Source organism: Erinaceus europaeus, chromosome 3, assembly GCF_950295315.1.
Source record: "Erinaceus europaeus chromosome 3, mEriEur2.1, whole genome shotgun sequence".
NCBI lineage: Eukaryota > Metazoa > Chordata > Mammalia > Eulipotyphla > Erinaceidae > Erinaceus > Erinaceus europaeus.
This window is the reverse complement of record NC_080164.1, coordinates 1,765,474-1,791,112: the sequence shown is the minus strand read 5'-3', so window position 1 is coordinate 1,791,112 and position 25,639 is coordinate 1,765,474.

The following is a 25,639-nucleotide window of genomic DNA, read 5'->3' as shown; positions in this document are numbered from 1 at the left end:
ACTCTCCACCAATGCTATAATTGAAAAACTCTGTGTGCTATTCTTGGGTTGAGAAAGGGATGATTTATATTTTATGATGCAAACTGTCAGAGTTTCCTTTATGTAATGACAACAGACTATGCACAACTACCTCTTGGAACCTGGCAACATCATTGCTTGAGGGAAGATGGAATGCACCATAAATAATTTAGCAGCAAGACCATCCTCATTCTATTTGCAGCATGTCAGAATTCACTCTCATGGCCAAAGCGAAACACCACTGCTTGGGTGGCAAAATCCAAACACATCAGCAGGAAGACCTGACTCCCGTGAAAAGGCGGCACTAATTCTAAAGGCACTTGAAAGCTTGGAAATTATTGATCTCTCTGAATCAAAGTGGTTTCTCCTTCCTCCTAACTTCTTTGATGACAAAGTCACTGATTGCATGATAGCTACACCTATGTATTTGCACATGTCAGTGCATTTCTCATTCCTAAATGTTTTGCTCAGGAACAGTTAGACTTCCCTGACTGTGATATTAATGTTTCATGTCAAAAGGGCTTTTAGACTCACAAGGAATCCCTACAACAGTGCAACTGGCCAGGCAGACCCTTTCACATATGTAGAAGCAAAGATTCATATTGCTTAGGGCTTCCTGAAGGAGAAGGGGCTGGTACTTCTCTAATTCAAAGGACTTTAACAAGTGACTGGACAACTGCCCACCTGGTAGAATATGCACCTTATCATGAGCAAAGTTCTGGACTAAACTCCTCAGGATCAGACAGCACCTGGCAGAGGTCTAGGGTGGTGGAGAGGTGCTGTGGTGTATATATATATCCTCTCTCTCCATTTCTATACCCAAGAATCAAGACATTGATCCAGGGAGATCATTTAGCAATGAGTCACGTGCAGATCTAAAACATCAGGGCCATTCTCTGACACTGGAGAACACACACACACACACACACACACACACACACACACACACACACACACACACACACACACACACCTTCTATAGGGAAGGTGTAGTTACAACAGACACTAGGCTCCAATGATGAAAAAACAAACAAACAGGAAAAGTCTGTTTATGACTTTATTGCACCTCTCCTCCTCCTCCTTTAGAAGACAAACATTTCTTATTCATGCAAATGTCAGTTTCATTGCAGCTATGAGGAACAATGGAGATGCTTGGGGTGAGAGCCTACAAGGAGACTTTCCAGAGACCCCAGAAATATCTCTGAGGAAGTAGCATGTATGTTGTGAGCTGACAGCTCCAGAGAGAAGGGGAGAGCTCTTTAAGCAGAAAGAGTCCCAAGGCAGGGTGTGTTTGGAAAAACTTCATCAGGAGGTAAAGGTCTCCTTACAATCCGGATGTCTCAAGGTAGATCAGCAAGCTCCCTAGTCCTTGTAATGGATGTGTTTTGTATCCTTTGGTGTGAATGTGGCCCAAGAAGACCACCTCCATATTCCAGGAGAAACAAACAAATGAATAAACAAGCAAAACACGCCACCTTGAGTAAGAAAACTGCTTTGGGACAAGAGGGTCAGTTAGGAGCTATTCCTGCCAAATAAATGCAGATTGTATGAATTGGTGGCCCTCTAATAAAATACGGATAAATAGAGACTCAGGAGCTAAGAGGAAAAAGGAAAACATTTCTAAAGACTAAAGCTGAGAGAGGAACAGGTCTGAGTTCTGGGAATAATCAAGGGAAGAGTGATAGTAAAATGAGAATTGATGAATGAACAGACTTTATGGGGAGACTTGAACTCTAGTCAAATGCCTAAGGATACTTTGTGGGAAGCACAGAAGTTGGAGCAAAGGGTGGGGAAAGTGTAGTGGGGAAGAGAATGAAAGCCACTTGGGATGGGAAAACATGGATCCTGAAGCACCATGGTAAGTGGGTTGGAATCAATCTCTCTCTCTTTCTTCTTCTTTTTCTTCTTCTTCTTCTTCTTCTTCTTCTTCTTCTTCTTCTTCTTCTTCTTCTTCTTCTTCTTCTTCTTCTTTTCTTCTCCTCCTCCTTCTCCTTCTTCCTTCCTTCCATCCTTCCTTCCTTCCTTCCTTCCTTCCTCCTAGGAGCTAGGAGATATCAAGAGAATATCTAGAGTAAGAATGGGAATAATCAGGTTGGTCTACTAGAGTGGCTGTTTTGATAACTAAATTTGGAAGAACTGGTTTACTTACAGCACTAAATCATTGGGCTGGTAGGTGATATCAGCCTCAGATTTGATGGTTTTTATTATTTTATAGTATTTATTTACTTTTGAAAATCTTTATTTAGTGGTCCGGGATGTGGTGCAGTGGATAAAGCATTGGACTCTCAACCATGAGGTCCTGAGTTTGATCCCCGGAAGCACATGTACCAGAGAAATGTCTGGTTCTTTCTCTCCTCCTATCTTTCTCATGAATAAATAAACTCTTTAAAAAATAAAAAATAAATTATTTATTAATTTTTTTGGATATAGACATAAAGAAATTGAGAGAGGAGGGGAAGATTGAGAGGGAGAGAGACACAGAGATACCAACACTACTGTTTTATCACTTGTGAAGCTTTGCCTCTGCAGATAGGGACCAGGGGCTTGAACCCTGGTCTTTGTGCACTGTAATGTGAGCACTTAAGCAGGTGTGCCACCACCCAGCCTCTGGGATTATTACTATTTTTTTTAAATGGGGGAGATTAATGCTTTATAGTCAATAGTATATATAGTTGTTGGAACATGTGTAAAATTTCTCATTTTCTGCAAAACACATTCAGCCCAGCCTAGGTCCTCCTTTACCATTGTAACCTCAGTGTAACTCAATGCCAATCCCTCCCACCCTCCAGTCCTTTACTCTGATGCAAAACACCAAACCCAGTCCAAGTTCTGTTTTATGTTTCCATTTCTGTTCTTATTTCTTAACTTCTGTTTATCGGTGAGATCATCCCATATTCATCCTTCTCTTTCAGGCTGATCTCACTTCACAGGATTCAGTTCCTTCAAGATCCATCCAAGATGAGGTGAAGAAGGTGAATTCACCATTTTTAACAGCTGAGTAATATTCTACTGTATATATATATAGACCACAACTTTCTCAGCCACTCATCTGTTGTTGAACATCTGGGTTGCTTCCAGGTTTTAGCTATTACAAATTGTGTTGCTATGAACATAGGTATACACAGATCTTTTGTATGGCTGTCTTTGGTTCCTTAGGATATATTCCCAGGAGAGAAATGGTAGAATCACAGGGCAGGTCCACTTCTAGTTTCTGAGAGTTCTCTAGACTGCTCCCCACATGGGTTGGACATTCCCACCAGCAGTGCAGGGTCCCTTTGCCCCCACAATTAAGGATTAATACCACCCAGTAGAAAGACTGAACAATCAGTCCTGTGTCGGTTGGGGCCAGGTGTCAGGCTGCACCCTAGAGAAGAGAGAGGAGGTCCGGAGCCGGAGCAAGTGGGGTACACAAATCTTTATTATTGGATCGGGGGGGGGGGGTGGCTCAGGCCACGTGGAGTCAGCTGACAATGGCTGTCCCCACTACCTCACCACCAGGCAAGAGAGAGAGAGAGAGAGAGAGAGAGAGAGAGAGCCAAGAGAGTGCAGGGGGGAAGTGAGAAAGCTTTTATTGGGCAACAACCAGGGGTGATGTGTGGGGGAAGGATTGGTTGAAGGGGGCACTGCTAGGATTTTGCGGGGCATGGTAAAACCTGGGGGCAGAGACTGCATCAGAATAATTCCTCAGCATCAGTCCTGAGTCCTTTATATCATGAGGCTGTCAGGTCAGCCAGACCTAATTCTTGATTCATTCAGAGCCAATGGTCAGTGTCTGGCATGTAACTTCATGGAATGTTGATGTCACTGAGTAAGATAGGAACCTCAATGGATTTTGTGTTTGAGTTTGAATATTTCCAGGGACATCATCAAGGCAGATAAACACAGATATGGATTTAACCTGCAGGATCTTCTCTACAAGGGCATTGTACTTGCAGATGGGGTAACATGCAGAGCACAGCTAAGGATTCCCAGAAATATAGAAAACCCATTCCATCCAGAAGCATGTCCCTGAGGAGGAAGGGAAATAAAAGAGTTATTTTACTTGAAGACATTTTTTTCTTGCCTTGCTAGAAATATAAGCACTTAATCAGGTGTGCCACCATCCAACCCCTGGGGTTATTACTATTTTTTAAATGGGGGAGATTAATACTTTATAGTCAATAGTACATACAGTTGTTGGAACATGTGTAAAATTTGTAAATGCATAAAATAGTTCTTGAGTGTCAGTGTTTTTAATTTATGTTTTCTGGATGAGACATATTGCCTTGGTATATAACTATATCATCTATCCATCTATCTATCTATCTATCTATCTATCTATCTATCTATCTATCTATCATCTATCTATCTATCTATCTATCTATCTATCTATCATCATCATCTATATATATAACCTATCTATTGTCTATCTATCCATCTATCACATATCTGTCTAATCTACCTATCATCTATCTATCATCTATCTACCTGCCTGTCTACCTACCTACACACACACACACACACACACACACACACACACACTTTTTTGAGATAAGAAAGCTTCCATATTGTTTTACACTACAGCACACCAGCTAATAAGACACTCAGGGAAACAACACGAATGTAGCAAGGGCTGATGTTCATTCATGGAGAATCTGGAGCACAGGAAAATTATCTTCCCATTCTTTAATAAAAATGGCATATCCAGTTAAGTGCCAAGGGATGTCTTCTTATTTATTCTATTTAAAGAACAACTCGACCTTCTATCTTTACCCTGATCACTCAGAGAGCCACGTCAGCAGACCAGTAGTACTTCCTACAAGCCTGGATTATTTATATCCCCCCTGTACTTCTGGTAAGAATGACAGCTGCTGCCAGCTAGTCAGAAGTTGTCATCCACAGGCCCCACAAACAGCGTCTTGGACTTCCATCAAATCCTGCTAATTTCCTGCAGGTCAAGCTCTCACTGCACTACATTTATCTTCCTAACACCTAAGGGGAAAATTGAATCCTAGCTGACCTTCAGTGATTCCTTATTGAGTGAATAGTGAATAAAAACTTAGAAAGTTGATGTGCTGTTTAATTTCCTTTTTCCATTAGAACATTCATATCATTAAAATGTTCAGTGTGATCAGATTATAGAAGTTCATCACAAGACTCGTCATAGTCCTCTCATGAAAGCTTTGCTTCTTGTAGAGCTGGATGACTAAAGCTGAATCCTGAAAGGCCATTTCAGTTCTCCTGTTACACTGGGATGGATCCAAGTGGATTTATGTGTGTTTCACCCAGGAGCCTGTTCTCTTCAGAGAGGGAAGGACCACATGCACTTTCACCATTTGTTTCTAATTTCATTGCCTGTAGGCATCACTGCCCTCTGAGGTAGCACACTACATATTATATAGAGAGGATCCATTGGAGTCTCATTTCCACCACACTGGTTCTTGGGACAACGTCTTAAATTCCTTAGAAACTCACTTTTCTTATCTAAAATAAGTGATTGCCTTCTAGAAGACTTTGTTTTAAGAACTGATCTTAGTCTTTAAGTAAAGTGGCCAGCATAAGGTGAAGACTATCATCAGGTAAAATATGATGGCATCATCTCTCCATCTCCCTTTGGTAAATAGTAAGAGCTGAAAGAGTCCTCGCCAAAGTCACAGGTGGCAAAGAGTGGAGGTCGTAGTGAATATTTGGGGAAGTAGGACCTTGCCCCTTGCCCTCTAAGAGATTTCTCAGAAGAGAAAGCACGATTGTCACACTTGTCACAGATTCAAGCAGAGTACTGCTGAGCATCAGAACCTTGTCTACCTTCTGTAGGAATTGAGATGATAAATTCAACAGGAATAAAACATTTTCCCAGAGAAGTCAGGAATCCCTAAGCAAGTGGTGCTTTGGACAAGAAATATGACTATTTGGGCATCATTTTGCTGAGAGGCAGGAGGTACCTGTCATGAAAATAGGAGGGTTTAGCCCAGGAAATGGGAGCAGTGACAGGTGTGGCTTGGAATGGTAGAGGTGGGGCTTGGGTGTTATTAGCTAGAACTGTGGGCAGCAGCTCTCGCTCTACCTTGGTCACCATGGGAGTAAGTTGCCTTTTGGGATTTTGAGATCTATCTATCTATCTATCTATCTATCTATCAATCTATCTATCTATCATCTATCTATCATCTATCTATCTATCTATCTATCTATCTATCTATCTATCTTTCATCATCATCATCATCCCTTTCTCTCTCTTAATCTAGCTCTTGGGCCCAGGAGAGTCCCCCTATCAATATATAAGAGAGCTCTGAGGGTCTTCTCTCTCACTCTCTTGACTAGGTCAGCCTCTGACCAGATGTGAATAAGGGGGATCCTCTCTTTTTCTTTCTCTTTCCCTCATGTTTCTCTCTCTCTCTCTCCCCCCTCTCAGCCTAATAAATAAATGTTCTCAATTTTCCTGAATAAAGTTTAAAATTCCTGAAAACCATGCTCTCTCTTCAATTCTCAATTCATGCTCTCTCATTATCTCAATTCTTCAATTGAGATAATGCATGACAGACTTTTAAATGTTGGATAAACAAGTGCCAGTCCACCTATCCCCCAATACAATTTGAATTTCAGTATCTGAATCCTAGGGGGCAGGCAATGAAACATGGCAGCTGGGTTCTAGGAATGTCCATGCATGTCCAGACACAACTATTCTAGCCAATGAAGGGCCACTGTTTGGTGTTACAGAGAGCTAGATACTGTCACAGTAGCTTTTACAAAAAGAGAAAAGTTCTCTTCTTGTTGTTGTTGTTTTGAGGGTGTGCCAGTGGAGGTAAGAATGGTGCTCAAATTAACCTGCTAATTCTCTGTTCAGGAATCTCTCTACAGGTAGGACTGATGGTGGCTGGAAACCAGGAGAGGGCTTTTGAAACTAGCAGGATGTTGACCTGAGACCATCAGGTCTTTCCACTTCCTGAATCCTTTGGATTTTCTGTGAATTCCTTCCCCAAATAAAGCCTGGGGTAGATTTCAACTTTTATCATTGTTCTAGAGAACCTAGGGCAAGGAGGTGGTGTGTGTCTGGGTTGGAGCTAGAGGGTGAGTGAGTCTCTGGTCATTGTCTTTTGTTTTTCAAATTTAGTTTTAGCATATTAATTGTTCTTTGCAAAACATAAACAGAGCACAAAAAGCTATTATCTATGTCTAAATCAATTTATTAATTGCAGACACTCCCTCTAGGACCATTTTAGATGGTCTTGCCTCTGTCCGGTTTAGGTTTCATTACTTCCCAGAACAACTGAACAAGAGGACTACGTACAAACCATGCAGAATTGAAAGATGATCAATCAACACTTGGCATACTGTCCACCAATCAGAACTGCATTGACTGGTACACTGACTGAGTTTGCATAAAGCAGACCAAAATGTCACTACACCATCTGTTGATGTATTTTTTTTATTTTTTTACTTATTTTGGTTGTGACTTAATATTGATATACAAAATTATAAGATAACAGGGTTATAACTCCACACCCTTCCCACCACCAGAGTTTTGAGTCCCCATCCCATCCATTGGAAACTGCAGTGGTTCTCCCAAGGTCACAGATAGGGGTTGACTATTATTATTTATATAAACATCTGTCTATATTTATATCTATTTGCCCAATTTTCTTCATGGTACCATATTCTCTTCCTTTCTACCTACACTTATTACTTCTTCTGGATGTTCTTCCTTTTTTCTTCTCTCTCCCAGTCCTGATGGAGTTGGAGTTCAGAGCCCTCTGGTCATCTTCCCCTACCATTTCTCTTCTGCTGGGAGCATGGAACAAAATATTTTGGGGGGAGCATAAAGTGGGAGTTATGCAGACATGAGTTTCTGCAGATGTGTCCAGAACCTCAGCTGTCACTTGCAGTGGTGGCAGGATGCAGAAAAAGGAGGTTTGGAGCAGAAAGGGAACACAATCCTTTATTTGCACTGGCACCTCAGAGTTGGGTGAGAGAGCAACAGTTTGGGCCACGTGGAGGTAGCAAAAATGGCCGCCTCTTGCAGCAACCTTCTCTGCGTCTAATCACCAAAGTGAAAGGCTGGCAAGAGAGTGAGGTGCAGAAGAAGAAGGGCTTCTATGGGAGTAGCTCTCGTGAGAATGAGAAGGGGGAGGAGTAACCATAGCACTCCAGGGTAGGATAATAACTCTCGTGGAAATGGGATGGGGGAGGAGTAACCATAGCACTCCAGGGAAGGATAATGGCTCTCGAGAGAAAGGGAAGGGGGAGGAGTAACCAAAGCACTCCAACTATCCTGGGGAATTGACAATGCCCTGAGGGCACAACATGGCAGAACAGGCTCTCTGAGAATGTCCCAACTCTTGTGGGAACTAGCAGTAGCCTGAGGGGGCAACATGGTAGATGTGACTGCATCTGTACAATTTCCCAGCACTCAGCCAGTTTCAACATTTCCCTAGCATGTCAGGGCTCTGGAGAGGTGAGACTTTGGTACACATTGGTGAGGTCTCCTGCCAAGGGAAGTCAGGATGGAATGATATCAGCTTCTGTAATTTGGTGGCTGAAAGGAGGTAAGATATAAAGCAGGACAAAATGATTAATTAAGAAGGACCAAAAAGTAGGAATAGAGCAGATAAAAATAGGGATCTTGGGGTGGAAAGAAGTGAGGAAGTCCATTTTAGGCACGTTCCTAAGGGCCCACACTATCCTAGTTCTTGCTTTAGTTTGATAGATAACATGGAGTTGGACAAAAATACTATCTGGAAGGTTTCAGAATTGAAAATAGTGCTAGAAAGTTGGATTAGGGCAGAGAGTAGCTCCAAATCTTGAAAAAACATCTATGAATAAAATTAGCTGTTGACCCCATCAACCTGACTCAGGACCTGTGTATTTTCATATTTAGCACAAGAACCTGTACAACCTATGAGTCTCTGTCAATCTGAGCTCACAGTCCATGGTAACAGCTGGGAACATTCTAGGCTGCTTTCATTTCAGGACCTGTCTTCCTTGAGGGGCAAAATAGGCTAGCCAGCCTCCCTTCAGAGAGTGGGGCAGTCCCTACCATTACTGCTCTACAGTGAGGACAAGGTCCTGGAGCAACCCATGAGACTTGTGCTTATGTTCCTAATAGAAGTGACCAGTGATGATGGAGAGAGGGATCCACTAGGTCTAGGCCCATCATATCTGTGGGAATCCCAGGATTCCGTAACTCCATCTATTGGTTCAGATAAGCTCTCTCCATCTTAGACACTTTGGACACATAGCTTCAGCACTTCTTAGCTCTGAATTCCCTGAGTAGAAGTCCTAAGCCTTGAATAAACAAGTGTCTTTTGCTGTAACTTAGCCAAACTTTGATGCTTTGTACTTTTCTATCCCTGGAATATAAACTCTTTTTTTCTTTTTTTTTCTTATCTTTATTTATTTATTGGCTAGAGACAGCCAGAAATAAAGAATGGAGAGGGGATAGAGACGGAGAGAGACACCTGCAACACTACTTGATGACTTGCAAAGCTTCCTCCCTGAAGGTGGGGGATGGGAGCCTGAAGCTGGGTCCTTGTGCATTGTAACCTGCATACTCAACCAAGTGCACCAACATCCAGCCCCAGTTCTTTCTTATGATTCCCTCAAACCTTATTGTCCAGTTTTTCTTCAATTTAATAATACCCTCCAAAATCCAATACTCTCTAAGGAGACTGAGTATTCCTTTTACCTCACTGACAACAATATTCATAGTGTTAGAAAAAAATTCTGTAATATTGCTGCCCCATGTTACATCTCAAAAGTAACCAAAGAACAAGACCTGAGACCACAGGGAGTGCAGGGCGTTACATTTATTTTATGTTGATGGGTTACCAATTGATTCCCACAAGACCTGCATACTCTTGTACCACAGCACCCGGATTTTATCAATTTCAAACTGGGTGTGGCACAAGATGGTTGGTTACAGAGTCCATCAAGGTGCTGACAATAAAGGTGAGAGCATATTGACTGTAATCAGAGCCCACCACTAGGGATACTGCAAAGCAGAATAAGAGTCCACAAGCTAAGGTTTCTCTCCTTCTCCTGCCTATGGATATTTCATTCCAATGGCACCCATGAAATACAGAGCATCCTGGGTGACCTAGGCTCCACCCCACATAGACCATCTTGGAAGTATAGGATAGGTCATATAAAGAGGAGAATTAAGATTATAAAATTTTATTTCCCCTTTATTCTTGGATTAACAGTTTATATAGTACAGTTGTTGACACACATACAATTACTCATCTCCCCAGGATAGAAATCTGCAGGACACTTGCCCATCCTAGGTCCCCTGCCAACATCACGCACCCAGACTCCAGTTCCATACATTTTCCTACTTCACCAAATGTCGGGGTTCTCCCTGACAGGTAGTCGCGAGGAGGGGAGATCTGGACCAGCCAGACCCCTCTTCTGGGGCTGAGCGGGAGGGAGAGTGTTGACGACTTGAGAAAAGACACCACACCAAGTCGGGAGTTCTGTCAAGGCAGTGACTCGCTTTGAGAAAAAGACCATTTTTTATAGGCAGGGGGTAGAGGCAGGGATGGAAAGGTAGGGTGAGATGATGTTACAGGTGGTGTTAGGTGGCGTCACCATCAATGGGGCCTATGCTCTTTACGCATCATCAGCTGGAGGGCAGAGGTGAATTTAGGTATGGCCTACAGGAAATGCTGTGTTACTCTGAGGAAGTTAGTGACCATCAGTGAAACTTGAGCCAGGCTTATGGAATGTCTGCTGGGCCTAGATCGAGGCCAAGCAGGCCTCCACATCTCCCCCTTCTGTTTTTTAATGCCAGGTCACATAGCTCCTTAGGTTGTCACCACACCAGTGATCTTATACGTCATTGGATACCATGTCTTTGCTGGCTTCTGGATATTGGCTCCATGACCTGTCTTAGGTTGTCCCAGTCTCTCTGAGATCTTACCCGTCATTGGTCTACTGGAGTGCCGGGGAGGGTTCGTAGCCTTCAGGCTCCAGAGTCCTGAGTCAGTGATAGTGGACCTCAACCTGGTGAAGCTGTATTTCCTTGAGGCCAGTCCACAGGGGGTTGTTTGGAACTCTCTCCTCCTCTTCTCAAGATCTTCTTGAAGCTTCTTTATCTTGTCTTGGACGATCCCAGACCGGTTGGCATAGAAACAGCACTTTTCCTGTAAGAACAAACAAAGGCCTCCTTTTCTGCTGTAAGCACATCTAATCCCCTACGATTTTGCAGGACCACTTCAGCAAGGGAGTCAAGCTGTCTCTGGAGGTCTAGAATGGTACTGGAGACAAGTTGCATGTATTGGGAGCTGGTAAGATTTAGAATTTTTACAAGAGTGAGAGAAACTGCAGAGGCGTCTTACCATGCCTAGAGATCTCAGAAAATCTCTAACTAATGAACTGATGTAACTAATGAACTGATGCTGATATTAGCTATCAGAAGGATGAAACTGTCTTATATTTTAGTCTGGTAAAGGTGTGTCAACTCTACAAGTCTGGATCTTTAAAATCACATTTAGCTTAACTAAATCTTATTTAAAACTTAAAACAAACTCTATTTATTTTGGAGGGTTAACACACATTAGTGAAAACAAGGTTAGCACACAGACTTAAAAGAGACATTCTTGGTGAAAAGAAAAAATTTCCCTTTGAAAAGCAGTTTTTGGATTTTTGGCTCACAGCCACTCCCCCTGCCCCACCCCCAGGAGGGGCAGGTGTAGCTAGAGGAATGATTGACTGAAATCTTTGCCAATCTGTGGAGCAGGAGCTTGATGACGTGATTGGCTGCATGGATGGAACAGACTGGCTTAGTTTACTGCTGCGCACAAAGAAAAATCTTTGGAAGTTCTTTTCTGGGCTAAGATACATTTTAGATTTTTAAAGAAACAAATCATTAAATTACTATCAAAAGTGTGTGTTGGTTCTCTAATTAATAACTTTTAAGTTAGAGAGAATGTCTTGTTTGATTTTTTTCTTTAAAGAATAGCTTGTTAGCCAGATAAGATCTCACTCAGAATTGGTTTAACGCTTTTTGAGAGTAGAGGAAAAAATCTTTTTTTTTTTCCTTTAGGTAGGAAATAGCAGTTTTAAGACAATGTCTAGGTCCACTTTAATGTCTGTTTGATTCAGAAATTAGGTGACAGTTTAGCAAAAAGTGGGAGGGGAAAAATTAGGTCAGACTCATTAAGATTAAATGGGGAAGGACACTCAGTTTTTCAGAAACTGGCCAGGGTTCTGATCTGCTGAGGTTCCTTTTCTGTGTCCACTCTATGAGCTTCTCTGGAGCGTGAAGGATAGGGAGAAGGAGAGAAAGATCACAGGGACTCAAACGTTTCTTGTCTGGTCAGGGTACCCTCACTTAAAGTGGCCCTCTCTGCTGCAACCAAAGCAAGTGCGCCCTTTGCTAGTTAAAGTTTGTTGGAGGGTATTAACTAGGACAGCTATGTCTTCTTTATGGGTTTCTTTAAGGGCGGCCACCAAGGCCCTAGTCTGGTTGGAGAAAGAGCCAACATCTCTGGCGGCAATAATCTAAAGATCAAGACTCTGCTGGCATAGCCAGGCACAGGCAAGCTTAGGGTAAATGTTTATGCTGTCTCAAACCAATGATCTGACAAAGCGGTCCCTAAGTTCACCTGCCGGAAATTTTCTTTGCAAGCTCTTCTGGACCCTATCGATAATGGAGGGGAGGTCCTCACTGGTCTTTTGATTAATGTCTGCTATGGGGGATTCAGTGGGTCCCTCATCAAGCTTTCGCCAGGCTGTGAGGCCAATGGCTCTAATTTGATCTTGATAAGGGGGGGGTTGGGCGTTTTGGTTTCTTTCTCCCTGGGCTCAGCATTCTTCATTAAAATATGCCAGAAATTTAAGAAATGTGGGCCCAGGCAAGACGGCTTTAGCCAATTCTTTCTAATCCTGGGTGGCACAGGCCTGGTGGGCTAGGCCTTCAAGAATAGTATCTGCCCAGGGTGAGCTGAGTATGTCTTCAGCCACAGCTTTTTTTAGTTATTTTAATTCTCTGAGGTCCCAGGGATACCAGGTGGCTGGTCTGTTACCCCCTGGATTAAGATTGACAGGGTAAAGGTGGGGAGTTTCTCCTAAACCGAAGGCCCCTCCCATATAGGGAGGAGGCCCTGAAGGCAAGGGACCAGGAGTGCGGAAAGGGTTAGTGAGTGAGTCGGGGACTTGGAGGAACATGGCTTAATGTTGGGCCAGGGAGCACAACCAAAGGGGTCTAAAGAGGGGTATAGGAGCTCTGAGGAAGGTGGGGGCAATTTATCAGGTGCATCTATCTTTGGGTCAATCTTAATCTCTCTCTCCTTTTGTGGCCATCTTTCTTTGGTTTCCTTGGGAGTCCTGGGTAGAAAGCAGCTTTTTAGAGCTGAGATAGTGGGGAGTACCCCGAGAGGCGGAATCTCTCCTTGGTCAACCTGGGCCCGAGTGATCAATTGTTCAACTCGGTCCCAGGTGTCCCAGTCGAAGAGGTTGGCAACAGGAAGCCAAGGGGCAAACTTAAGTAGGCACCCCCAGGCCTGAAGGGCTTGATTATCAGAAAGAGTCAAGCCTTGACTCTTAAGTAAAATACACAAGGATTCACAGGAGGGATCTGGCTGCCCCCTGGATGAGGTGGAACCCATGATAGGACTAGAAATAAAAAAAAAGGGTGAAAAAGAACTGGCATCTGATGGATGACAGAAAATCAGCTGTGCTCGCCTGGCCAGGCCCCTCGTGGGACCTTAAGGGGTCTTAGCTTAGGAGTAGTTGTATAATCCCCGACCTGGTCTTGGGATGGCCAAGAATCTCCACTGAGCTGAAACGACCCCATGGACACGCAGGTAGAGAGCCCACTCACGCCCGTAGCTGCAAAGGCCATGATGCTCACAATATGCTCGCACACAATCACACAGAGACAATGATTCAGTCAAGGCAGGGCAATGACCAGACCAGCCACCGTTACTGGAATATCCTAAGTAGGACCTTCAAGACTCACTGGAGAGTAGCCCCGGCCACAGCCCATCAGTTGTCATGACAAATTCAATTCTTTCACGCGTTGCCAAAGTGAGAAGGGAAAGAAAGAGAAGAGGACTGCCCCATAATTTATGGGGGTACACTCACCAGCAGACCGATTGGCCCATCAGCGTTCTTCCTTTGAGCAGCCTCACACGGGGCACCAGTCTGTCGGGGTTCTCCCCGACAGGTAGTCGCGAGGAGGGGAGATCTGGACCAGCCAGACCCCCCTTTTGGGGCTGAGCAGGAGGGAGAGTGTCGACGACTTTAGAAAAGACACCACACCAAGTTGGGAGTTCTGTCAAGGCAGTGACTTGCTTTATTGAGAAAAAGACCATTTTTTATAGGCAGGGGGTAGAGGCAGGGATGGAAAGGTAGGGTGAGATGATGTTAGAGGTGGTGTGAGGTGGCATCACCCTCAGTGGGGCCTATGCTCTTTACGCATCATCAGCTGGAGGGCAGAGGTGAATTTAGGTATGGCCTACAGGAAATGCTGTGTCACTCTGAGGAAGTTAGTGACCATCAGTGAAACTTGAGCCAGGCTTATGGAATGTCTGCTGGGCCTAGATCGAGGCCAAGCAGGCCCCAACAACCAGAGACCTTTGTTTTGATGCAATGCCTCACACTCTGCATTTCAATTTATGTTTTTCCTTAGCATCCTTGTGTCCTGGGCTACATCTAGGAGGGAACGGAATGATCTGCTATCCACCTTTCTCCTTCTGACTTATCTCATTGAACATGGTATCTTCAAGTTCTGTGAAAGAAATAAAGGAAATAGACACACCTATCCAAAGGGACCTATCTACACCTCTGTTCAGAGCAGCACAATTTATAACCCAAATTTGGCAGCAACCCAGATGCCTAAGGATAGATGATTGGCTAAGAAAGTTGTAGCATAGGCACACAATGAACACTACGCAACAGATAAAAATAATGAAGAAAAAAGTTCTTTAAAGGTCTCATCTCTACTGAGACTATCCTGCCTTCATCAGAAGTTGAGACAAAAAAAAAAAAAAAATCCAAACAGCCAAATAAAGTTGAATCAGTTAATTTGATTGTATGAATGCTTCCTAAAACCCATCAAACACTGAATTGTGTTTAGCAAATTTTCTTTCTATGTTACTAGTTTGAAAGTTTGGGTCAACTTTTGGGATATTTGACACTGATGTACAACAGATTCCTTGCTGAGCAAAGCTCGGAACCTTTTCTAGAGCAACAGGAGTTAAATTCATCTGACAAAGCCAAGAAGCACAGAAAAACTGCCCATTTAACCCAGGATTCTATTAGGTGGCAAAGAAGATACCATTAGTAATTCTGATGAGGAAACAGGAGACATATACATACCAGCCAGAACAGAAAACACTAAATCTGAAAGTCATATTACTGACTCTCTGGAGTAAGATAAAGTAAAACCACATTTAAAAAAATTTAAGGATGCAGGAAGTCAGGCGGTGGAGCCGTGGGTTAAGCACAGGTGGTGCAAAGTGCAAGGACCAGCATGAGGATCCCGGTTCTAGCCCCTGACTAGAACCTGCAGAGGAGTCACTTCACAATCAGTGAAGCAGGTCTGCAGGTGTCTGTCTTTCTCTCCCCCTCTCTGTCTTCCCCTCCTCTCTCCATTTCTCTCTGTCCTATCCAACAACAACAATATTAGCTACAGCAATAAAACAACAAGGGCAACAAAAGGGAATGAATAAATAAATATTTATAAAAAAATTAACAATGCTTTCTTACTAGGTACTTGCTTGGTGTAGCTGTAGAAAATCAACTATAAAACTCTAATTCCTCAGTAGTGTGGTCAAGGTCATCTATCTCCTCGGCTGCCATTTATCTTGTCTGATATTCTTTTTTAATTTTTAAAATTTTTTTATTATCTTTATTTATTGGATAGAAACAGCCAGAAATTGAGAGGGAACGAGGAGATAGAGAGACACCTGCAGCCCTGCTTTACCACTTGCAAAGCTTTCCCCCTGCAGGTGGGGGTCAGGGGCTTGAACCCAGGTCCTTTCCCACTGTAACATGTCACTCAACCATGTGCGTCACCACCTGGCCCCCTTGTCTGATATTCTTTGCAAAAGCAAAACTAAACACTTAGTACAGTGGTATCTCAGCTCTCTTGTTGATTGGTTGCAGAAGGCATTAGGATGAATGGCCACAGGTTAAGAGTGCTAAGTGAATGTTCCTATAGCGAGTCTGCACCTATGGTCCTGCTCAGAGTTTGAGCTACTGTGAAGCTGACACGTTTGTCTTTGTTTTCTAGGGGAGAAGGTGTGCAAGGAAATGTGCTGACTAAGGCTTTAGCAAGTGTGACAAGTACTGAGTAAGGGTCAAGTGCTAGAACATTTTTTCTCCCTCAAAATCTATCAAATACTCAACTCAATGAGTTTCCAAAATAGTGAATATAGAAAAATGATTGCATTTCCCTCCACATTTTTCTTGTCCAAGCTCTCTCTCTCTCTCTTCCCTTTTTGCTTTAATATATATATATATATATATATATATTTTTTTAAATCTCAACCCTGGGCCACATGCATGGCAAGGCACAAGCCCCTACCAAATGAGCCACCTCTTAGGACACAAAATGTGTCTTTCTCCTTGTTTCTGAGCTCTAAAATGTAGTTGCTAAGTTAAGTTAGACTCTGAAACTGGAGCCAGACAAAGACCTACTGCCCTGTGTTGCAGAAAGTCATATTCTTTGACAGTTTTTGCATGAAAGGAAATTTGACTCACTGTTGCTAGAATGTTCAAGAGAGGATGGGGAAATGCTCATAGCAATCTTACCTTTTGTTGCTTGGGAAATTATTTCTATAGGTAAGATAAGGGCTAGAGAAGGGGGCATTTGGGTATAAGCAGAGTGAAGAGTTGGTAGGTCAGGGGCCAGGCTGTGGCACATCAGGTTAAGTGCACACTTTACAGTGTATAAGGACCCAGGTTCAAGCTCCTGGTCCCCACCTGAAAGGGAAAAGCTTCACAAGTGGTAGATAGAACTGCAGGTGTCTCTCTGTCTCTTTCACTATCTCTCTCTCCCCTCTCAATTTCTCTCTGTCTTTATGCAATAATAAATATAAATAAATAAAAAATATTTTCCAAAAGAGTTAAGTAGGTCTTCAGTCATTATTTGCTTAGAAGGCAAAGTATAAGAAGGAACAAGGGTGTTGTGAGACTGCAAACTGTCAAGGCACCTGACCATATAGGTCACCATAATATTTCACAACCAATATGCCCCCTACACACATACACACACACACACACACACACACACACACACACACACGCAGGAGAGGCTCTGTAGTAAAGTAAATATACAAATGAGTTAAGTTTATGATACCATTTACTTTGCTTTTTACCTGTAGAAAATGATGGTGGGAGGTGGTCATATACTCAACTCCTTTTAGAAAAACAACCCTAAAGTGTCCTGCATGTGGACAGAGTACTAGAGTATAATCCTGTCTTAGTGAAATTTGGGAATCAGCTAACAAGCATTCTCTAGATGAATGATTTTTTTTAAATAATGAAATATCCCCATTTTAAAATTGAATAATATATAGTTACCAAGAAGTAAGAGATGTTAATTAAATCCAAATCAAGATAATTCATTCAGCTACCTATTATGTAAGCTGAATTATTTAACTTATTTTAGTTATCTCACACTGACTCATGTTCTCAATTGGCTGTCTTTCAAATAACAATTCTTCTGCTTGTCAAACTTCTCAATGCCTAGAGACATTTCTATTTAATCTTCCCTCTCTTGTCAAACTCATTGTGGTTTTATAAGTCTTCCAATTAAGCACCAACACTGACTCTTAGATAATTCATTCAAATGCATATGAACTCAATAGTCTAGGGAGAGATTTTAATGGAAGGAAAATTCAGTTCCTCCTTGATTTTTCTCTCAGAAGATTCATTTCCAAAAAGTTTTCCATAAAGATATGGCTGCATTCAAAACTTGATTTGGTGTCTAACCACACTTTCTAGGAATGGGGAGAATGATGAAGGTCTTCTGGTAGTTAAAAGTTGAGCAAAATATAGATTTTTTTTTTCTTTTTCCTTCACCAGAGCCATCACTGGGGTTCAGTGTCTGTAGGAAGAATTCAATGCAGCCATTCTTGTACCACCCTTTTTCTTTGATTAGAAACAGAAATAATTGAATGTGAAGACAGAGACACCTGAAGCCCTGCTTTATCACGCGTGAAGCTTTCTTCCTGCAGGTGGGAACCGGGGTCTTGACTTGGAGTCCTAGCTTATGATAGTGTGAGTACTCTGCTGGATGGACCATTGCCTGGGGCCAAGATGAAGCTACTGAATTAAGTTTAGCTATCTTTGTAGATTTGATCTCTTGTTAGTAGAAGGCTAATATGCCTCCCAAGAAATGCTGCCTAGGCTCACAGGGAAGTCTTAATTCTAAATGTGCTGACCTTTCCTCAACCATTTGTTCTGGGTTTTTCTGAATTTATGTGAAGTGAACTTATGTCCATTCCAAATAGATACATCTAGATATGATAGAACTGTAATATTGGAATTTTTGCTTTGAGATCTCTGAAATTTCCCTTTTTACCTTATTTTTCCATCAGAAGATTTGTTTATTTTTATGAGTACATGAGACAGATACATAGATAGCTAGAGACAGAGATAGAGATAGACAGAGAGAGATTGTTCAGGTCTATTTTATTGTCCTGCCAGTGATTTATCCTGGGGCTCTACTATGCCAATTGTGCAAATTTCCAGTTGAGCTGTTTCCCTGAAACTTCCTTTCTGTTTTTTTTAACATTTATTATTATTTTTTTAATGAAAAGAAAGAATGAACAGAAAATTTCACATCTCAGGCATATGGTGGTGCCTGAGATTGAACCAGAGACTTCTGGGACAGACATACAATTACTTTGCTCTAATTTTAAGATATGTCTCCTGCCCTTTCCTTCTTTATCTTTCATTCCATTTAGAATGTCTTTTCTGGAGCTGTTCTCTATGATCTATCTAGATAAGATGCAGTTTCAAAGGGGAACTCAAAAGAAAGCAGGGCAGTTGAAACCAACATAGGCTGCAATAGTGTCAGTTTTTTCTGTTTGTTTGTTTAGGTTTTTTTTAATTTGTTTGCTTTAGCTTAACATCTCTGGAATCACAACTTTTTTTTCCCCTAAAGATACTTTGCATTTATGAAGCCAAATGAGAAGCATGAATCTTGAAAGAAGTTACTTTTATCAAAATCTTTCAAAACAAGAGTTGGCCTAAAAGAAGTGAAGATCTTGGGTCCATACTCCCAGAGGGTGAAAGAATAGGAAAGCTGTCAGGGGAGGGGATGGGATATGGAGTTCTGGTGGTGGGAACTGTGTGAAGCTGTACCCCTCTTATCCTATGGTTTTGTCAATGTTTCCTTTTTATAAATAATTTTTTTAAAAAAAAAGATTGTGAGCCATTCACTTGCTCATGCCTGTTGGCTAAGAGTCTCTGAACAGGGCTTATTTTGAGAAGTTCAAGTGGAAATGGACATCACTTTTGAGTTGAATTAAGAATTTTGGGAGCCAGGTGTTGGCACACTTGGTTGAGCACACATGTTACAATGCACAAAGACCTAGGTTTGAGCCTCTGGTCCCACCTGTTGGGGGAAAGCTTTGCAAGTGGTGAAGCAGGGCTGCAGGTATCTCTCTGTCACTCCCTTGCACTGTTTCCCCTTCCTGTTGGGTAGTATGCCAGCTCCCCCGGCTTCTGTCTCTAATACTGCTTAACTAAGCACCGGCATGCCTGTATGGCATTGGTTTGATCCCACTCAAAGCTGCGGTCTATTTACATAAATCACTAACTAAGCACCACCCTCCCTCCAGGGCATTGGTGGTTCTGTGGTAGAATTCTCGCCTGCTCCACCCCTTCTCTTTGTCACACCCTGATTTTCCACCACTCTCTTTTTTCCCTCCACCCTCTCTACATCACATCCTGTTTACACCCTACTTGGCAAGTATATATAAGGACAGGTTTGTGAGTTTTCAGTTTAGTTTAGTTTAGTTTAGTTTAGCTTGGCTTAGATTGTGCTGCATTCTACATGAATAAAGAGATACTGCGTACAGCTCAGCCATAAGTCCCTGGTCGTCTGTCTCCGTCCACGAAGCCAGCCCAACACCTTCCCTCTCAATTTATGGCTGTATCTACCCAAATAAATAAATAAATATAATAAAAATGTTTAGAAAAAAATTCTAGTAGGTCAGGAGTCAGGTGGTAGCACAGCAGGTGCAAAGCACAAGGACCAGTGTAAGGAACCCAGTTTCAGCCCCCGGCTCCCCACCTGCAGAGAAGTCAATTCACAGGCTGTGAAGAAGGTCTGCAGGTGTTTATCTTTCTCTCCCTCTCTCTGTCTTCCCCACTCTCCATTTCTCTCTGTCCTATCCAACAATTATAACATCAATAACAGCAATAATATCTACAACAACAATAAAAAAACAAGTGCAACAAAAAGGAAAATAAATAAATATTAAAAAATATTTCTACTATGTCCACAAACAAACAAAATACGGCTTCTTGTGCTTATTCATTGTCCACAGTGATTCACATTATTTTATAAAGACAGATATAAATTTAATATTGCTTGAAAATTATGAAATGACTAAGAAATGCTGTTTGTTGAGCAACTACCATATGCTCAATACTCTTCTAGTGCTTTACATCAACACAAGTTCTTGCAATAACACTCTCATCCAATGTTTTCTTTCTCACTTTTTGGATGAACAATTTGAGCTGCAGTGATATTAAGTGACTATTCCAGAATGAAGAGGAATACTTTTTGCTAAACAGGAAGTCAAACTCAGACCCAATGTTTTTTTTTTTTTTTTTCCAATGTTGTCTGATGTCAGTGTTCTTTTTACTGAACTAAGCTTTCCTTCGAGCTTCCTTTAGGAAAAATCCTGTGCTGCTTTGAAATTTCAGCTTGGATATGGATTAAGAGTTTTTCAAGTACATGACTAGACCAACTTGTTTACCATTTACTACACACACACACACACACACACACACACACACACACACTCTCTCTCACTGGCAAATCTTTCATTTATTCATCAAACACAAAAATTTCTGAGTCCTTGAGTCTCCCAGGCTATGAGCTATGATCACATATGAATCAGCAGTCATTAAGGTCACAGCATACAAGATTAATACATACACAAAAGCATCATATTTATAGACGGTAGCAGCAAAAACATGGAAACCAGATTGTGGACACAATGCCATTTACAGTTTTTAAAAGGGTCACAACACAATACTCTGTGGGAGGTATTATTTGTTCTACATGTGTTGTAGGTAACATGTCTGCTAACAGTCATAAAAATGCTGTTGTAAGAAGACTTCTCTTTTATCCTGATGTCACAGATGCAGAGACAAGGTCAAAATGAATGCAGTGCCCCACTGTGAGTAGTGAAGCTTGAATTCATATTTGGGATGTCTGATTCCAGAAGCTTCCTTGTCAGTTGCCACCACCATTGCATGCTTTCAGATGTCCTGCCATGACTATCCAAAACATTTAAATAAATAGATCAAAGGGATGGTGTGTAATTTTTTTTTTTTTTTAGATTTTATGACCTTTGCTACTTTTTTTTAAAAAAAGATATTCTTTTTATTTTTTAAGAGTGATTGTTTCTTTTTTATTTATTTATTTTTTATGTTTATTTATTTTCCCTTTTGTTGCCCTTGTTGTTTCTCATTGTTGTTGTTATTGATGCTGTCGTTATTGGATAGGACAGAGAGAAATGGAAAGAGGAGGTGAAGACAGAGAGGGGGAGAGAAAGACACCTGCAGACCTGCTTCACCACCTGTGAAGGGACTCCCCTGCAGGTGGGGAGCCGGGGGGCTCGAACCGGGATCTTTCCCCAGGTCCTTGTGCTTTGTGCCACATGTGCTTAACCTGTGGCGCTACTGCCTGACTCTCCTTTGCTACTTTTTATTTGTAGCTCACAAGATCACAAAATTAAAGGGGTATAGCTCCACACTGTACCTGCCACAAAGGTTTGTGCCTCTGTTTCTAACCTCTGACTATGTTAGCAACCAGAGTTCTCCAAAAGCATTAAGGATAGTATGCAGTTTGGGGGTCTATATGACTTCATAAATTTCTGTATGTTTCTGTTTCAGTTCTCTATATTCCACATAGAAATGCCAGCATCAAGCACTTGTCCTGCACTTCCTTCCTGACTTCACTAGGCATGATCCCTACTCGTTCCAGACATTGATACTTCATTGTAAGTTACCTTTTAAAGAACCACTCGGAAAGTTGGTTAACAGCAATAGTCCTTACTGACTCAAAATCATGTGAGAACTTCATACACAACTGCCTCAGTAGGCAATCTAAGAAATAATGCTAACACTAAATGCTGGGGAGGATCTGTAGAAATTAGTTGAGTCATACATTGCTACTATGAAAGCAGAAAATGGGATAGTTGCTCTGAAAAAAATATGATAATACTTTGATTAAGAGACTATGTAACTATTATGAGACCCAGCAAAATACAGTCGGAATGCAAACTGGTTCAGTCCCTGGGAGACTGTACTGGGAGTTCTTAAACAAAAAGTTAGTTACCTTATCATCCAGCAATATCAGTCTTGGCCATTTATCCACTGGACACTCAAGCACAAATTAGAAGGGACATCTGCACAAATTAGAAGGGAAATCTGCACCACTGTCTTCATAGCTGCATTGTTCACAATAGCCAAAGAGTGGACACAGCTTAAATCCTCATTAACAGATGACTGGCTAAATAATTTATGTGATATATATATTTCATGGAATACTACTCTGTAATCAAAATAATATGATGTCCTTTGAGACAAAGTGGATGGAACTGGAGGTGCTTATGCTTCGTAAAATAAGTCAAGAGATGAAAGACAAGTGCCAAATGGTTTCACTCATATGGAATCTAGAGAACTAAAACACATGAACTTGTTGGAAAACACACACACACACACACACACACACACACACACACACACACTATTTGTAAGGCTCGTGAGAATTCTGGTGGTTTCTTTGGGAGGTGGGAGGATGTGGACACAGAAATTTATGGTGTGGAACTGTACACTGTAATCTTACAGTCTTGTGACCTATTACTAATCATTCATTTTTAAAAATGGGGAAAAGACCCGGTGATTGTCTGCTAGACATATCTCTTGGAGAAGTGAAAATTTTGACTCACACTAAAATCAGTACATGAATGTTCAAACAACTTTATTTCAATAGTGTACAGCAGAAAATGACTTAGATATCGTCCATATGTGAATGGTTATATAAACAGTGTTATACCCATGCTAGAATGAGCTAATAGCAATAACTACTGACAGATACAACAATTTAGATAATTATATGAAGTATGGTGCAACATTAAAAGCTGATTTCAGGAGCCAGGTGGTAGCACAGTGGGTTAAGCACACATGGTGCAAAGTCTTTTCTGGTTCCAGATAAACATTTATAGCATTTGGTCTATTCTCCTAAAAATTGTGGTTGGGATCTTAAAGAGGACTGCATTAAATTTGTATATGACTCTGGTTAGTATATTCATTCTGATGATGTTAATTCTTCCATCCCATGAACATGGAATATCTTTCCTCTTCTTTGTGTCTTTTTCAATTTCCTTGAGTAGTAACTCACAATTTTCAGTATACAATTCTTTCACTTCTTTGATTAGGTTTACTCCTAGATATCTTAATGTTTTTGTTGCTATAGTAAAAGGAATTGATTTCTGGATTCCTCTTCTTCTAACTTAGTGTTTGTATAGAGGAATGCCACTGACTTTTGAATGTTAATTTTGTAGCCTGTCATCTTACTGTATTGCTTGATGATTACCAAAAGCTTCTTGCTGGATTCCTTAAGTTTTTTTCTATGTATAATATGTTATCATCTGTAAATAGAGAGAGTTTAACTACTTCTCTTCCAATGTGTATTCCTTTAATTCTTAGTTATTGCCTGATTTCCATGGCAAGAATTTCAATACTATGCTTAATAATAATGGTGATAGTGGGAAGCCCTGTCTAGCACCTGATGTGAGGAGAAATGCTTCCAGTTTTTCACCATTGAGTATGAAGTTGGCTGTAGGTTTGCTATATATAGACTCCACTATCTTCAGGAATTTTCCATCTGTTCCAATTTTTGTAGGGTTTTGATCATAAAGGGATGTTATATTTTTTCAAAGGCTTTCTCTGCATCTATTGATGTGATCATGTGGCTTTTGGTCTTCATTTATTGATGTGGTGGAAATTTATTGATGTGGTGGATCACGTTGATTGATTTACGTATATTAAACCAAACTTGCATGCCTGGGATAAACACCACTAGGTCATGATGAACAATTTTTTTAATGATGTATCCGGTTGGCTAGAATTTTGTTCAATATTTTAGCATCTATGTTCATCAGAGATATTGGTCTGTAGTTTTTTGGTTTATTTTTGGTTGTGTACCTGTCTGCTTTTGGTATCAGAGTGATGTTGGCTTTATAGAAGCTGGAAGGGAGTATTCCAGTGTCTTCAATCTTCTGGAAGACTTTTACAAGTAGAGGTATTGGTTTTTTATTGAAGGTTTTGTAGAATTCATTTATAAAACCATCTGGTCCAGTACTTTTAGTTTTGGGAAGGTTTTTGATAACTGCTTCAATTTCATTCGCTATGATGTGTCCATTTATGTTATCCAGTTCCTCTTTATTTAATTTTGGAAGTTTTTAGAGATCTAGGAAATCATCCATTTCCTTCAAGTTCTGTAGCTTGATGGCATATAGTTGTTCGTAGAAGTCTCTTGCATGATATGCTGAATTTCTGCAGTGTCTGTTGTGATACCTCCTCTTTCATTTATGATGCCATTTATTCAGGTCTTCTACTTTTTTTGTTTTGTGAGTCTGGCTAAAGGTTTGTCAATTTTGTTCACTCTTTCGAAGAACCAACATTTATTACTTTCATTGATCTTTGGTATGGTTTTCTTATTTGCAATGTTATTTATTTCTGCCTTAACTTTGGTGATTTCTGTCCTTCTGTGTGCTTCCTTTGTACTTCTTCTTCTAGGTCTTTAAGATGTGCAATCAGGGTGTTTATTTGTGATTTTTCTTGTTTCCTAATATGTGCTTGTATGGCTATGAATTTCTCTTTCAGTACTGCCTTAGCTGTGTCCAAAATATTTTGATAGCTTGTGTCTTCATTTTTATTGAACTCTCGAAACATTTTGATTTCTTCCTTTAGTTCCTCTTTGGCCCAGTAGTTGTTAAGCAGTGTATGGTTTTTCTTGAACATTTTGGGAGTATTACTAATCTTTTGTTGATTGTTAAGTGTTAATTTAATTCTGCTGTGGCCTGAGAAGATGCTTGGGATGATTTCAATGCTCTTAAATTTGCTAATGCTATCTTTGTGGCCTAACATATGGTCTGTCCTTGAGAATGATCCATGTGGACTTGAATAAAATGTGTATTCCAGTTTCTTGGGGTGAATGACTCTGAAAATGACCAATAGTTCAGTTTATCTATCTCCTCATTTAGCTTCCTTATGTCATTATTGATTTTTCTACCTGGATTATCTGTCAAGTTGAGAGAGTGAGGTGTTGAAATCCCCTACTATGACTGTGTTGCTATTAACATATTGCTGTAGCTCTTTCAGTAGATGTTTGATGTATTTATATGGCTTCTAATTAGGTTAATAATTGTTAAGTCCTCTTGATTGACTG